Source organism: Stegostoma tigrinum, chromosome 19, assembly GCF_030684315.1.
Source record: "Stegostoma tigrinum isolate sSteTig4 chromosome 19, sSteTig4.hap1, whole genome shotgun sequence".
NCBI classification, from domain to species: domain Eukaryota; kingdom Metazoa; phylum Chordata; class Chondrichthyes; order Orectolobiformes; family Stegostomatidae; genus Stegostoma; species Stegostoma tigrinum.
Window position 1 is genome coordinate 43,255,529 of NC_081372.1, and position 16,625 is coordinate 43,272,153.

The following is a 16,625-nucleotide window of genomic DNA, read 5'->3' on the forward strand; positions in this document are numbered from 1 at the left end:
CCATCAAAGAGGACAAGGGCTTCAGATACACGGGCACAGCACAAGTTGTGGGTTGTGCTCCAACCCATGCATCATCCTGCCTTGGAAAAATCTCACTGTTCCTTCAGTGTTACTGGATTAAAATCATGGTACTTAATTGCATTCTAGCTGTACCTCCAGCAAATGGATTGCAGCATTCAAGAGCAGTTTAGCACCACCATCTCAAGAGAAACCAAGAACGGACAATAAATCTTGGCCAGCTACTGATGCTCATTTTGCGTGAGTGAATTTTTAAAGAATCATTCCAAAGCAACTCTGCTGTGTGGGGCATGTTGTTTGTACGTCTGACAGCAGACGATGAAAGCAACCACTCTCCTCTGAACTCTATCAAAGCATTAAACTCCCAGAAACAGCCGAAATATTTTACAGATGTCTTCAAAGCAAGAGGGTGAACTTCCCACTGACTCAGGTGAGACGTTGGCTCATGACCAACCAAAACAGCTCATTCCAAAGGCACCAAACCTGTTGAGAAAAACTGTCAGGAATGTAAAGTGGTAATATCAAGGTCTTAGGGGCCTACACAAACCTGTGAACAACTCATCTACCGAACTCCTCAAAACACCAGGCTCACCATACATGGAAACATCTGCAGATTGTCCAATGCACAATCACCTCAAAACTCACCAAACCAAAAGTGGAACCAAGTCATTCACAATTGCATGAGACCACCCAAGAGGAGACTATTATCTCTTATATTTCCAAAACTCCCCTCATGTGACCACTCGCACCCTAACCCCTAAATTATTTGCTCCAACCCACTCTCTACAAATCCTAGTAAAACAACTTGGTAGTACAATGTCCCCAGCAACAAACAGCTGACAGCCATCCAATGACACTGTCCCTTCATTCAAGAACTTTGATGCTACTGCCCATGAAATGATGCACATTTCTCCCATACCAACCTTTAAACCATGGATTTAACTATTAGCTGAAGAATGAGAAGTATAGAGCGTGGGGAGAGTTTCCAGAAGTCAGGACCGTAGCAACTGAAGGCACAGCAATGGGCTGTATGATTCAAGTCAGGAATGCTCAAGAGACCAGAGATACAGGAGTGCAGATATCATGGACAGTTGTGGGATTTAAGATTATCAAGCTAGGGAATGCAGGCACCATGGAAGAATTTGAAAACAAAGGTTTAGAATGTACAAAAATAATTAGAGGTGTTGTTTTACTGGGAGCCATTATCAGCCAGACGGCACAGCTTAATAGGTATCCAAGATTTGGCATGAATTATGATATGGGCAGCAGAGGTTGGGACAAACCCAACTAAGTATAGCAAGAGTGGGATTATCTTAACATTGATAGTCATTGGAGTACAATGTGTTGCTCTGACACAAATGCCATACTTCAGATGAGATGTGAATCCAAGGTTCCATCTGCCCTCTCTGATGCGCTTAAAATTGCTCACGGCATTATTTTGTAAAATGTAGAGAGGTTTCTCCTCGTTCCCAGACGGATATTTATGCCCAACAAACAAATTAAAACAGAAACAAAAGATAATCGACTATAACACTGATTCTCTCTTCAGATGCTGCCTGGCCTAATTCCATACAAATTAGGAGCAGGAATAGGCTATTCAGGCCCTAATCTGTTCTGCCAGTTGTTGAGATCATGGATAATTGGATTGCAATTTTTATTGCTATGTCTGTCTTTGCATCCTTTGATTCCCTTCTCAGTCAAGAATTTACCTTGATAACAAAGTGTGAAGCTGAATGAACACAGCAGGCCAAGCAGCATCTCAGGAGCACAAAAGCTGACGTTTCGGGCCTAGACCCTTCTTTGATGAAGGGTCTAGGCCCAAAACATCAGCTTTTGTGCTCCTGAGATGCTGCTTGGCCTGCTGTGTTCATCTAGCTTCACACTTTGTTATCTTGGATTCTCCAGCAACTGCAGTTCCCATTATCACTCAAGAATTTACCTTACTTGATTTCAAAAAAAAGACTCAACGACCCTGCTTCCATCTCTGCCTGATGTACCAAAAAGGTAAATTACTCTGACAAAATCTTCCTTAAAAAGGAGACTGCTTAATTTTAAAGGACGTCCCCTGGTTTTTTGACATTGTTTCAATATTCACTCCATCAAGCCTCATCCGGGTCTGAAAAATATCAATAAGAAAACCTCTCAACAGATATAAGCTTGATCTGGACAATCTTTTCTCATAAGATAACTGATTCCTGAAATGAAGTGGCTGATTGAATTTTGTCTGCACTGCTTCTCGTGCAGTCATGTCATTTCTTAAATAAGGAGCAATAATTATATATATTAAACTAGATATGACATCACCAGTGTCCTGTACAACTATAGCAAAAAATCCCTGCATTGATATTCTATTTTCTATTCTATTTGCCTTCTAAATCACTTGCTGTATCTGCAGTGATATTTTGAGAGTCGTGTACCAGGGCATCCAGAACATTGTGTACCTTGGAGTTCTGCTATCTCTTTCCATTTAAATAATATACAGCTTTCCTATACTTCCCACCAACATTCACATTATAATCCAACTAGTATATGATTGCCACTTACTTGACCCATCTATATCCCTTTGCAGACCTCTCATGTCCTATTCATAACTATCAATGGTTGTTTCATCAGCAAATTTAGCAACTATACACTTTCTGTGGATGATTAGGGAAGTACTGACAGGAACTTCTGGAATTTCACATTTATCTGTGCATATGCGATTCTAGAAGATTGTGGACAGCTTCACCATCACTACAGCTGCAAAGGCCAGCTGATTCTCTTTGCTATTGAATGCATTTAGGTCATTTTGTTGGCCTTATTACGCAATGAATTCTCACCATTCTAAAGCAGCTCAACTAACTCTCACCTTGATGTCACATCCTGGTTGACCAGCTTAGTGTTTCAATCATTTTCTGATTTTATTTCAGATTTCTGTGTGCTGAGTGCAAACAAATAACAAAAGAGACAGTACTGTGATTTCAACACTGCTAGAACAGGTAACATTTGATGCACATTTTCTGCCTAAAATTGTACAAGTCTTAAAGGAAGGACATTTCCTATTTTTGGCCTCCATGTCATGAAAGAAATCATGATGTAATGTGGGCTGTTGTATGACTTTCAAAATAAATGTGATATTCTTGCATTCAAGTTTGACATTGTTACAGTCATGATAATAAACTAGCTAATTTGTTTATGCAAAATATTTTGAGAAATGGAATTTTCTTTTACTTTGGATGCATTTTTCCACACACATCCTTCAGGTATGAACACACAATCAAAAAAAAATGTACAACCTAATTACCTGAGAGAACTTGTGGGGAACTGAGCCATATTTAATTGTGAAAGGTTATACTCTCGGAATTTTTAGACCAGCGCTTAAGAAATGACTGGGTCTCAATCCTGGCAGATAGCCAAGTTTGAAAATATCTGTGCTCTGGTGCCATTTAGTGACATGAATTATTTGAATTTTTATTATTGAATTGCAGTAATTTGTTGCACTCGTTTTCATAGATACCGCTACAACTACATAATTCCTGATCATTTAGACCAATATTCTACATCATAAGACAGTCTCAATGTGATGAAACATTGCTGGAATGTAATTCCCTAACAGTCTCACACTTAGCTCATTCACAAAGACCTTATGGTAATTTTTACCAGCACAGAGGAGATGTTAAACCATAGTCCCGTCTGCACGTTTGGGATACAAAAGACTCAACTGCACTATTCTGAAGTCCGAGGCAATATCTATCCTTTGTTCAAATTTAAAAAAAAGATTATTACATTAATGTTGGTAGAAGTCTCTTGCGTACATGTTGGTGCCAACATCCTAGATTGAAATAGAAATTGTACTTTAAAATAATTTCATTGACTGAGAAGTTCTTTGAGAGATATGTGGTGGTCATGAAATACACTGTACAAATTATAGTTTACTTTCAAACCTCTACAGTGCAAACACAAATTGCATTCACAACGTTTTAAAAATATTCAATTATATATAATCAATGAATCCCTACAGTGTGGAAACAGGTCATTCAGCTCAACAAGTTCATACCGACCCTCCGAAGAACATCCCACCCAGACCCATCCACTTTCCCTGTAACCCGGCATTTCCCATGGCTAATGCACCTGAGCACTTCAGGCAATTTAGCACGGCCAACTCGCCGAGCTTGAACATCTCTGGACTGTGGGAGGAAACCAGGCCACTTGGCAGAAATCCACACAGACACGAGGAGAATGTGCAAACTCTCACACAGTGAGTTGCCCGAGGGTGGAATTGGAGCCAGGTCCTTGGAGCTGTGAGGCAGCAGTGATGCCACCCGAAGGTTGCAGGAACAGCAACTCATATTCCGCCTGGGAACCCTGCAGCCATATGGTATCAATGTGGACTTCACCAGTTTCAAAATCTCCCCTTCCCCCACTGCATCCCTAAACCAGCCCAGTTCATCCCCTCCCCCCACTGCACCACACAACCAGCCCAGCTCTTCCCCCCCACCCACTGCATCCCAAAACCAGTCCAACCTGTCTCTGCCTCCCTAACCGGTTCTTCCTCTCACCCATCCCTTCCTCCCACCCCAAGCCGCACCCCCAGCTACCTACTAACCTCATCCCACCTCCTTGACCTGTCCGTCTTCCCTGGACTGACCTATCCCCTCCCTACCTCCCCACCCACACCTTCTCCACCTATCTTCTTTACTCTCCATCTTCGGTCCGCCTCCCCCTCTCTCCCTATTTATTCCAGTTCCCTCCCCCCATCCCCCTCTCTGATGAAGGGTCTAGGCCCGAAACGTCAGCTTTTGTGCTCCTGAGATGCTGCTTGGCCTGCTGTGTTCATCCAGCCTCACATTTTATTATCTTGGAATCTCCAGCATCTGCAGTTCCCATTATCTCTGGTGCTAAACAGTGACCCACTATGCTGCCTGATTGATAACAATTATATTTTAAACAAAGCTGAAGGTTAATGTTTGAGATCTTAAGGCTGCGAAGACATTTCCTAAGATTAAAAAGATTGATCTAACCCCTTCCCTTACTCCACAGATGCTGACTGTCTGATTGGCCCACACTAGCTTTCCAGCAGTCGTAACATTTTCCTGTATTTAAACTTCACGACTGATTTACATTTATTTTTATTCTAATGCCAGGAAGAACATTTTTTTAAAAATAGTACCTTAAGTTGGTCCATTTTCTGACAAATTACACCCAGACACGCCCTCAAAAAGGAAGTAGGTGCTTTCTAAGTGGAGGTGATACACAGGGAAGGGGCAGACTGTCTCTGCTGAAATGCTTCTAAGTTTCATAGCTGATAACACTTAAGTGTCCTGACTGCAGATAAAATACAGTCATGAAATACAGGCCAGATATTGGACAGCAACTGAATCCCTCTGAACCTACAATCCCAACAAAGGTACAAGTAATAACTTAGAGAATAAGGAATAATTGAGTGAACATTTTATGAAGATGTTCTTTTAAATAACACTGAAGGTTAATGTTTGAGGTTCTACAGCTCTGAAGAAGTGTCCCATGACCAGAAAGATTAATCTAACCTTTTCCCTTACTCCATAGATGCTGTCTGTCTGATCTGCCCAGAGTAGATTTCCAGCAGTTGCAATGTTTTGCCTTATTTAAACTTCATGACTATTCAGGGAACAGAGCCATCTTATTTCTCATGCTGAGTACGCTTCAGTGAAAGAGTTAAATGCTGTCTACACAATAGTGATAATAAGCTTTCCTTTAGCTGAATGAAAAAGTTTGATGACATTGTTGCAGCCATTTGCAGCACTACTGTCCACTTCCATCTGCATTCACTCTGGTGATTTAGGTGCTCAGTGTAGTTTGAAAGCAAACATGATGAGGCCGCCGTGTACAGCAGCCTCTCTAATGGGCAACTGGCAGTCTGATTTCTTTCATATATTTGGGCTGTCACTGGATCTCCATTCCCTGTCACTCAGCTTTTATAACTTTGGACAGGTCTGGTGAAAAGGTCATGTGACCCAGACAATGAAGCTGAAACTTGGTAAAATCGAAGAAAGGGACTCTAGGGCTTTAAACAAATGCACCTCATTTTAGCACAATATCATGTACAAAAGTCAATTATGATAATACACTTGGGTGTCAGAAAATACAGAAATCCTGAAACAGCAGCCAATCTGCATTTTGAATGTCTTTTGCGCCAGTGGTGCTCTGTTTCAGCTATAAATAAATTGTGCACTGTTCTGGAACTGCAGAACACAGACAGGAAAGGGGTACCAAGGCATAAGCCATAAACTAGAATATTGCCTTTTCATACTGGTAATTGATATCAGTATAAACTGCATTAATGCCATTCACTAACTTACTACTAGATTGCTATAAACTACTGGAATCCAATTATTCACCAAGAAAGAAGGAAAACCTACAAATTTGCGCTTTCCCAATTTGAAATACTTTTGCAAGTTATCCTTAATGTAGAAAAGGATACATTCACAATTGCAATGGTGTTCCTCTGCACTCCATTTGCACCAAGGCAGAGGGTGGGTCGCATGTGGAATGAACTTGCTGAGGAAGTGGTTGATGTGGGTACAATTATAATGTGTAAAAGACATTTGGATGAACATATGAATTAAAAAAATGTTTTGAGGGATATGGGCCAAGCACAGGCAGGTGGGACTAGATTAGTTTGGGATTATGTTTGGCATGGACTGGTTGGACCTAAGGGTCTGTTTCTGCGTTGTATGACTCTATAAAATACACTGAGCTGCTTCTGAAGCATTAAACAAGTTAACTCATGTTATATCTTGCACTCTGGTCAAAGTTGACAATTTTGGACTTGTCCCCAACAACTGATTATTTGTTCTAAAAAAGTTATACTGGGCACTAATTGTTTACATTATACTGTACATAGAGGTAATCCAAGCTATATATACTTGAAAAACACAACTTGAACACTGCATTAAGGATTTACTTGTGTAAACTAAATAAGAGAATAATTTTCATCTCAGCATTATAGATTGAAGAACTGATTGAATCTCAATTTAGGGAAAGAAACTGCATCTTGTCAACTAAAAAAAAGAGAAAAATCTTTACTTACCTTCTGCTTTCTCAGATTGTGAAACCTGAAATAAACAATGAGTCCTTGAATGGAACATCAAGGAAAATTATTGTTGCAACTATTACCATTTAACAAAACAGGATAAGAGTCCTAAGGAAATCTGACAGATCAGTAAGCTGGTAAGATTATGTGACCTTAATAGACGTTTATCACCTGCGTTATTTCTAAAGTGCTGCAACATTTCAGTGCATTGTGTGCCACGTAGCTATAAGTTGCTCTTGTCATAGACATGCTAGATTAAAATGCAAATAAAAGACTTAAATATGTCAAATTCTACAATAAAGTTTCCCTGCTTCCCCAAGTGAAGATCACAACAGTCGTTACACAGCAAAATTCTGATCAATAGATGCATTTATGCCTTATTCCCTGAATGTTCAATTGGTTGGGGGGGGGGGTTCACAATGAAGTGCCAGAATCGATGTCAGCTGTGAGACCATCAAATCAAACCAACATAGTGAATCTAAAGATGCTTTATGATGGACATGCCATGGTGCTAATGAGCTAAACTTTGCATTATTCCTCAAAAGGGTCCTTCACATATAGAAACTTCTATTTCATAGTTAGCCTCGTAGTTTTATTAACAATATACTAGTCTATAATAATAAAGTCAATTGGTGTGGCCACAGCTTCAAAACAAATGTTAAATTCAAATTCATCATGTTAAAAATATTTAAGGAATTATCATGGTAACAAAAGTCTGGCAAATATTCTGTTAATTCTGTTAATCTACAATGATGTTATACTGACATATTTACACTTGGTTGTAGCACAATATAATACAAATTCTAAGCTGTGCAAAGTACTTACCTAGAACCTGAGATTAACTTGCCAGCACCAGAACATGTTTATGTTTTGGGCATAGATCCTGATGAAAGGTCTAGGCCCAAAGAGTTGACTCTCCTGCTCCTCTGGTGCTGCCTGACCTGCTGTGTTCCTCAGCTCCACACTGTATTGTCTCTGACCCCAGCATCTGCAGTTTGCGCTATCTCCAATGTTTATGTTTAGATTTTGTCAAAGATGACATATACTTTAAGGTTGGTTCAATAGATTTTCTTCTTCTTGTCTTACTAAATGCCAACATAATCCAACAAGTAATGTTAAACACAAGGTTGGATTATTTGTCTTAGAATTTATAAATAATAGAGTATAGTGTATTAGAATTCCACACTTAACTCATCCATACATTTCAACAGGTTTCTTCAGGTTCGTATGATTTGCTTCTTTTTCTGTTCTCTTAGAAGGGTAGTGAGGGTCCATAAAAATGATATTTAACATAAATTGAAGCTCTGATATCTACTTTTGATATTAATTCACGTTTAACTTTCATCTGCAGAATAAAATCACGTTTCAAAATGAGTATTGTCTACTGATTGATTGAAAGCCCTTTGTAAGCAGATGATCAGGTAACACTTCCGCTGCTGCTAATTAGAAGATACAAATACGCAAGTCTTAAAGCATTCTGAAGATTTCTGCTCAGGGCAGTGGTTCCAAAAAGACATCAAAAATGGAAACATGCAGGATTATTTAAGAAAATAAAAATAAAAGATTGAATGTTCTATTTAATAGCAAGATAACAAGTGGTCATTTGATCCATTGTTCTTGCACCAGTGTTGGTCTGAATTGTAAAAGCCTGATTTCATTTTCTTGCATTCTCCCTTCAACTTTGCACTGGCCTTACAAAGAACACAAAAGCAGGCAAGAAAATTCAGCCATAAGACAATTCAGATCTTCTGCGTCATTAGCTACAACATTGACTTGAGTCCAATATGACTGGTTTCTGCCCTAAACTGATCCATTTACTGCAGAATGTTTGGTCGTAGCATGGCCCAGGCACCATAAATGATGGAACATTCCTTGTTAAATGACCGAGACATTAGACCTTCATATGTGCTATGTACTTATCTCCAAACTCAAACTAATTAATACTTCAGTGAGATGAGACCAAACATAAATCACCAGACACGATTTATTTTATGATTGCTAAGTGTAAAACCTGAAAGACCTGCATCCAGCGAATTTTGCACCACTCGAAGAACAATTAAAAAGTCTCACTGTCATTGTGAGATCATCTCCAGCTGCCCATTAATGGACTTCTATGTGCTGAAGACAGTTACAAAGTGGTAATGTCACTGGATTTGTAATCCAAAGGCCCCCAACTCATGAAAGAATACAAGAAATAATGTCCAAAAATACGTAAAGGTGGCCTTTTTTCCCCCCAAGTTCAGGTACAGGCATCCAGGATCCTCCACAAATGATCATTGGCCCAGGAGAAACAGAAATTTGTATTCTTGTGGGGCAGTGGCAATGTTGCTACCTCTCAGACAGAAGACCTGGGTGTGTAATAACATCTCTGAACAGGTTGTTTAGACAATGCAAGGACTTTAAATCTTGCTACACTCCTTTGATTTCTACTTCTTCAAGCATGTGTTACCAAAGATTGATGATTTTCATTGGGAATTCAATTTTGCTCATCCAAATTAGTTGAGCTAACACATTAAATCAAAGAAGTCTAGGCTATCTTTTCATTTTAATAACAACTACCCCAAAACCCTCCTGGGACCAAATGATGAAGTTTTGACACAGAAGGGGAAAGCCACACCAAAATACTAGCTTATTAAGCAGTAATAAACTTAAACATATGAATTTATTTTCACTTTTGGGCATTGCAACCTCTTTGAAAATCAATTAAAATGCCACAGTGATACATATCATAATGCACACAATACTGCATTTCATTCACTACGACCTGGATAATCTGACGTTACTCTAAAAATGGGAGGTATATGAGGCTCACCCAAAATCAATTTACTTTAAGTAACCAATACCTAATGGAGCTCAAAGAATATTGTTATTCACTTGCTGTAATGCACAAAATACAAAATAATCCTTCCCAAATTCAGCATAACGTCTGCTTTCAGAATACTGAGCATTACAGAAGCGGGAGGAGAGAGTAGAATAGTTTGACAGCCATGAAGCATAGCTACTCAAGAACAATGGATTCTGGAGCACAGCTATACACAATTTCCAGGAATATGAGCATACCTTTCCCATAAGATTAGGAATTGAGCACCCAAGGTATAAGCAACATTTTAAAAATGAAATCTGTTAATCACCACAAAGGCAACATCATCTATCAGACCATCAAAAATTACTTAATCGCTACTTGTCCTCAAAGTCTCAATGTGCTACAACATTGCAGAAAAGCCTACACACTACTACATGAAGCTGAGATGTATGATCTAAGTCTGATTTCACACACACACTGCTTATCGGATCTGAAAAGGGACTGTGCAATCACAAAGGAACACTAGACCATCATGGATAATGTTGCTAAACAATGCATAGTTCAGCTTCCACGATGGGGAAAGATGAGTATGCTGTAACTAAAGCTCAGCAAAATGACCCAAATTGAAGATATTTGCAAGTGAAATACATTGTCTTAAGTTAGATCACACTGGATTTTAGTGTTGGCTTAATTTCAATCACTGCTTGCAGACCAAAGCTAGGACTTACTCCCCAGCACTCACACCGATTACTTTGATAAATATACACAGTGAATTAAAACAAAAAAAAAGCCAAAGCCTGTACTATTACTAGAGAGATCATTATCCCATTGTTTATGGTTGCATTAGCCAAATAGCTAGCTGCACTTCCAACCTTTGGCTGATAACAATTCTTCTTTCCATGTTAATTGAAGGACTTACTCAGTTCACGAATCGCAGCAGATGTCATTGTAGGTGATATGTGATCATGAAATGCGAATTAGATAAATTCATTCCTATATAAAGCAGCTTATCTGCAAAAGTCGTTAATGCAATTTAACTCATTGGTGTCAGCGCAATCTGGAAATTGTATCCATGTTTTCTGGACTGAATTTGAGTTTTAACCATTTGCTGGCTTCTCAGACAGCTCAATGTACATGGTGTTAACAGCATTTGTTTCTAGTAACTTCCAGGAATTAACTAAGGGCTTTGGTAGCATCTGGCAAACCACACCTTTGCATTGTGCACGTCACTGATTTCCACTTTGTGAAAGATGAACAATACATTCAAAAACAGTCAGATGGGGCCTCAAAGGGCAAAATGTTTCATTTTCACGTCTGGATTTTCTCAGGCACAAAGCATCATCAATTGAACCCATATGGTCATCGAGGTAGCCAGTGATGGATCAATTAAATTCATCAACAGGAAAGGCTTCCTCTCCCTCAATGTTTACTAGAACTGCGAGAGTTTCCTGCCTGTCTACTTTTGCTTTCCTGGCAGCTGTCAAAACTTCATTCTCTGCCAGTCCGCAATGCATGAGCATTGCATTCCATCCTCCAAATTCCAACAGATTTTGGGAAACAAAGAATATCCCTCAAGGAGGCCGATACTCACCCTTTAAGAAAAACCTAAGAAAAAGATATAGAGACTGTACATCTGAAGACAGCTACACTTTGGAGCAACCATTGAGCAAGTTGTTGGATTTCTGAATAGATGATTCAGGTGTCTGGATTGCTTACTTGGAATGTTGCAGTATCCACCTGGAACAACCTTGCTCACGGTGTGGTCGGCTGCCCTCTTTGTAATGTAGCCCATGGATAAGTTGTGCACCTTGAGGTCAGTGAGGCCTTAGATTCAGACTGTTCATTGGTGCCAGAGGAGGAGGAAGAAAGATACACAACATGGAGGTGCTGTGGTTGCTCAGAAGTTTGTCTGTCTTGTACATGGCTCAGCCTATGGTTAGGAAGCCATGAACATCAGAGATTATCTGATTTAGGCTCTTTTCAGCTAAGCCCCCCTAACTTGGGAGGGATTATTGCAACATGACCATATAAAGGAACCAGCCACCGCAGTTCACTTCTTACCATCAATGGAAGATGCATGTATATCCAGAAATTTCAACGTCAGCATTCACAAATTCTTGCTTCATTTAGCAATATTATCCTTCATCTTGATTCAAAAAAGGAGGCTGATACAGCTGGTTTCACTTGTCAGCATTTGTGACGTGCCTCAAAAGACAAAAAGTCGACATTTGAAGGGACCTGCTCAGTCTCCTGCCTGATGCAGTGGTATCTGCTCTTGGCCATTTCTTCAAGGTACTCTCCCTGTTATCTGTGTTAGTGGGTGCAGTTGCTCACTTGTCTGCAGGGAAAGGACTGCACTTTAATGGAACTTTCAGGGGCTGCTCCACTAATGTGAGTACAGTGTAACACTGCCATGGTCAGATATTCCACCAGTGAGAGAGAACTGATGATGGCAATGTCCTGGATAGGGGGAGCACCCTCAACCTTTTTGGGACAGTGTCAAGTCTTTGTTGGCTCTCCAAATCACCAATGGAACCACCAGCTGGGATGTAATTGACATTCTCCCTCCAGATATCCCAACACTACCAGCTCCACTAACCGACTGAGATTTCTTATTAAAGCAGGTATTCTGTGATTCTTAGTGTGTAGCGCCTGCACACACTCCATGTGCTGTACTATACAGTTCTCCAAGAGATTTGGCTACTGTCTCAAAGTAAGAGTTTCATTTACTCAATCCTGCTGTTGGAGTGCACTTAGAAGGCCATCAGACTGTTAAATAAAGGAGAAGTAAGCCATTCGGCCCATTGAGTCAACTGGGCCATTCAATGAGATCATGGCTGATCTGATAATTCTCAATTCTACTCCCTTGCTTTTTATCTGTACATCTTGATCCCTCACACATTTAAAATATGTTCATCTCAACCTTGAATATTTTTAATGACCCAGCTTCAACAGCTCGCTGCAGTAAAGAATTTCACCGATTCACTAATGATCTAGACAGACTCATCTATTCTCAGCCTATGATCTCACACTCCCTCAGGGAACTCTGAAGCATAGAAGCACATTAGTTGTGGCTGGCCCAGGTAGCTGGCTGTGGGCTCCTTTCTTGATTCTAAAGGCTCTCTGCATCCACCTGAGCACGGCTTTGTCTGTTCTCCCGCCTTTACCCTAACTTGTCACTAACTCTGGCACTTCTTTCTGTACGCCCACCAATGGCATACTTATCATTCAATGTCACATAACTTAACTAGACACAGACTTATCAAGGTAAACTGTAGATGTGTAGGTGTAGGGTACACTTGTAAGATGTGGCAGTGCTTGACTTGAGCTCTACTTTAGCTGCATAGGTGAGGAAGGCTGTTCTAATTGCCTTGAAAGACTATAACTTTGGAGTTTGAAAATTACCCTTGGACAGAAGATGCTTCTGCCAGTGAAGAGGTTTCCAATTTATCTCTGCCCAGTGTGTTGCGGAGTGGGCTAGGGAGCAATGTGCTTATTTAATGAACACTATGCACTCTTAAACTGTCATATACATGACCAGATGTCCATTTTGCATTGCCTGGTAATGCCCATGGCTCCCTCCTTAATGGCGATAATGTAGAGTTATGGAGCACCCTTAGGCCTCTCATGGTCATTTTCAAGCAGTTTTCCTTCGAGGTTGGAACACAGAAAGGTAAGGCTCTGAACTGTATGACCAATGCCACTAATCTTATTCATTCAAAGCTGTATGTTTGAATGGTGCCAGCACGATTCTGAACCATTTTGGTGCAGTAGGTACCATAGGTGCTCAGACCCACCATAATTAGGAGTAGAATGTGCCTTTAGGCCCCTTAGCTAACTTATGTTCAGGATACAGTCCTGCCTCTGTTCTCACCCCGTGAACTGTCCACTAATACATTCCCAAACCAGTTAGCTGAGAACCCTCACAAAATAATCTGATCTCACCATTCCACTGCTATTTTCAACAGGATCAGGGCCAAGAGATGTCTCCATTTCTCAGCCTCGTAAGGAAAATACTGCCCAAATTTGCATTCCATTTTAATCCAGATAAACCCATTCAGTAAAACAAGCAGTTGTCATATGTGCCAAAGAAGTATTCCCGATAAGAGCTGGGCACATTAAATTTATTAAAAATGAGATTGGTAAGTAATACACAAACTCAACTTGAGCTTGCCAGAATATAAAGACCAACAACCACGTTGACATTTCCAGGAATCAATCCATTCCCCAGAATAGCATAATGCGGTAATTTTTAAGCAAGTATTTTAAGTTCCTGATCTTATCCATGCATATCTTTCAAACGCTAAATTGCCAATAAACCTGTGGTACGTCATTAAAAGGACACTGCATTTGTACAGGAGAATATTTCAGCATTTACTCACAACAGGGGCATTGTTCTTAAAATGTAGCTGCCACCAAATCTAAAATGTATCAGGATTTGAACCAATTTTTGTGCATTATGAAATAACCCGAGACAGCCAAATTCAAATCATGGGAAACTTACATTTGTTACTGTTGCTGTGCAAGCAGCACCATAGCCTGAAGGGATAAAATAGTGGTATTAACCTGGGACGCCCTCCTACAAATATTGCCTTAGAACTCATTTGTATCATTTATTTACAAACATACCAGTTGAAATTGTAAAAATTCTATTCACATAAATTACAACAAATCCTTATTTTTAACAAAGAATGACACAACAGAAAATTGCTTTCAGATTTCAAATACTTTGCAAAGCCAGATTCAGAATATGTAAAAGAAAATAAAAGTATTGATCAAGAAATGCAGAAAATACTAGCTCAAAGATAGGTTCACGTTTCACATTTCAGTTCTGATCTTTCATCAGAGCTGGAAACACAGACCTATATAATCAGTCTATGAGGCAAAAATATTCCTACTGCGAAAGCCTCACAGGATACAATCAATCTGATGAAAGGTTACACACCCAAAACATCACCCTCCCTTGCTTTAGGCATTAACTGATTTACTGTGCAATTGTAGAGTTCCTTTTTGTTTAGTTTCATTGTCAAGTATTCATGTTTTGTCTGTCTAATCAATTTTGTCGATTTATACTAATCAGATTTGTACACAAATTAGGAAATCAGAATGGTACACAATATGAAGGGGTTAAAACAAATCCTGAAGATACAGCGAGTGGGAAACAATGAAGTACAGCAGATTTCATGGACATTTGGGTGAGCTGTGGTTCTGTGGTGCAATCAATTTAAGAACATTTTTCAACCAGTGCGACAATATGCTTTTAGGTTCGGGTTCAAAGCTAGCATGGCAGTATGCTGGCATCTATGCTAAATGTTCCTAAAATTGTTATTAATAATGCATGACCCAATAGTGACAACCATGAATAAAGTGAAGGTGACAGTAAAAACAGGAGCTTAAGCTGCCAAACACAAGCCATTATGCTTCCTCATTTTCTAATTTAGTTAAGAAAGATTTAGCTTCTTTTGGCTACCATTCATTACCACTGCTTCATTAAAGGTAAGGTGATTTAATGAGCTTATAAAATCCATATTATACAATAATCCTGAATTATTAAAATTTCAAAATGGCACACTAAGCCACAGTTAACATTTTAATTATTTCCCAAATTAATACTTTAATTACTTCCAGTTTTCTGTTTTGTCACATAAAATCTGTTTTTTAGCCCCTAACCTTTTTCACCTTTGGCAATTACTTTATCAACTTCAAAGTAATTTCAAAAGTTAGCAGCAAGGTTGGTTCAAATACTTACTGGCCTGTTCTTTGGTAACTTTGATTTAAATATTACCTGCTGACTTTAATTCAGCACAGTCCCATAAATTAATGAATGCAATTAGAAAAAGTGGAGATCAGCAGAATGTTTGAAACTGGTGCACAAAACAGGCGGTTAGCTGGATACTGATGCACAAAAAACAGCACAGACGCTTTGGATAGAATTACACAAGTCAGTATTATGCATAGTGACTTATTATTCCTTTTAAAATTAAATGCACTACCAGATTTTCATATTCAAAATGATTTTTTTTGTTCTCTCTTCTTGTCAACATCCTGCCCCACTTCTGTGCATGCAAACACATTTTTCAATTCAGTTAGTGGGTTGAATGATCCAGTCCACAAACAATCACCATGGAAACAGTTAATGATTCTCATTACTCAACAACCAGAAAAGTGTGCTCAAGGGGTTGAAGAGGGGATGTAAACCCCAGACCATCACGCTCCTCCAATCTTCAACAATGAAAACAAGACTTCAGAGGGAGCCCAAGTGCTAAATGTGACAAGGAATAGCTTTCAAATTCAGGGCACTGAGTTTGATAGCCTAAATACCAGATTGAGTAACATTGCTACTGTGATTTTTATAGTTATTGAAGCAGAAGATGCTTCAGCATTTAAGTGAAGGCCACAAACGTTTGAACTGAAATTCTGTCAAACACTAAAAAACATACTAATGGTTTAATATCTGCCTGAAAACACAATTACTCGCTGTTTTCTTCAAAATTATATTTTTTTTACATCATTGGACAGGCTGTTGAAATTTTGACCTCTGATTTGATTCACACCACCAATATGCCATCAGAAAAGTTCAATCCTCAAACAGGGTAAGGTTATTCACTTCACAGCCTATGTTGTCACAGGTATTTGATGGTCTCAGCAGGTGATTTTTCTTGCTTACACATACTTATTCATCAGCATCACAAACAAACTTTAATTTGTTTTTCTTATTCCTGAAGGTTCATAAAATGGGCTGCGTTATAACAT

General features: G+C 39.3%; 1 protein-coding gene across 4 annotated transcripts in view; it reads right to left on the bottom strand.

Moving 5' to 3' along the window:
* The window catches only part of LOC125461455 (teashirt homolog 2), a 477,217-nt gene that overhangs the window by 258,394 nt on the left and 202,198 nt on the right, over window positions 1–16,625 (bottom strand). Inside the window, exon 1 of one of the 4 annotated variants that reach the window (XM_059652829.1) lies at window positions 2,838–2,924. The exons of the other annotated variants lie outside the window; for them this stretch is intronic. The gene's annotated coding sequence lies outside the window, so the exon portion shown is untranslated. Of the gene's footprint in view, window positions 1–2,837; window positions 2,925–16,625 lie in introns of those variants that run through there. 4 annotated transcript variants of the gene reach the window in all.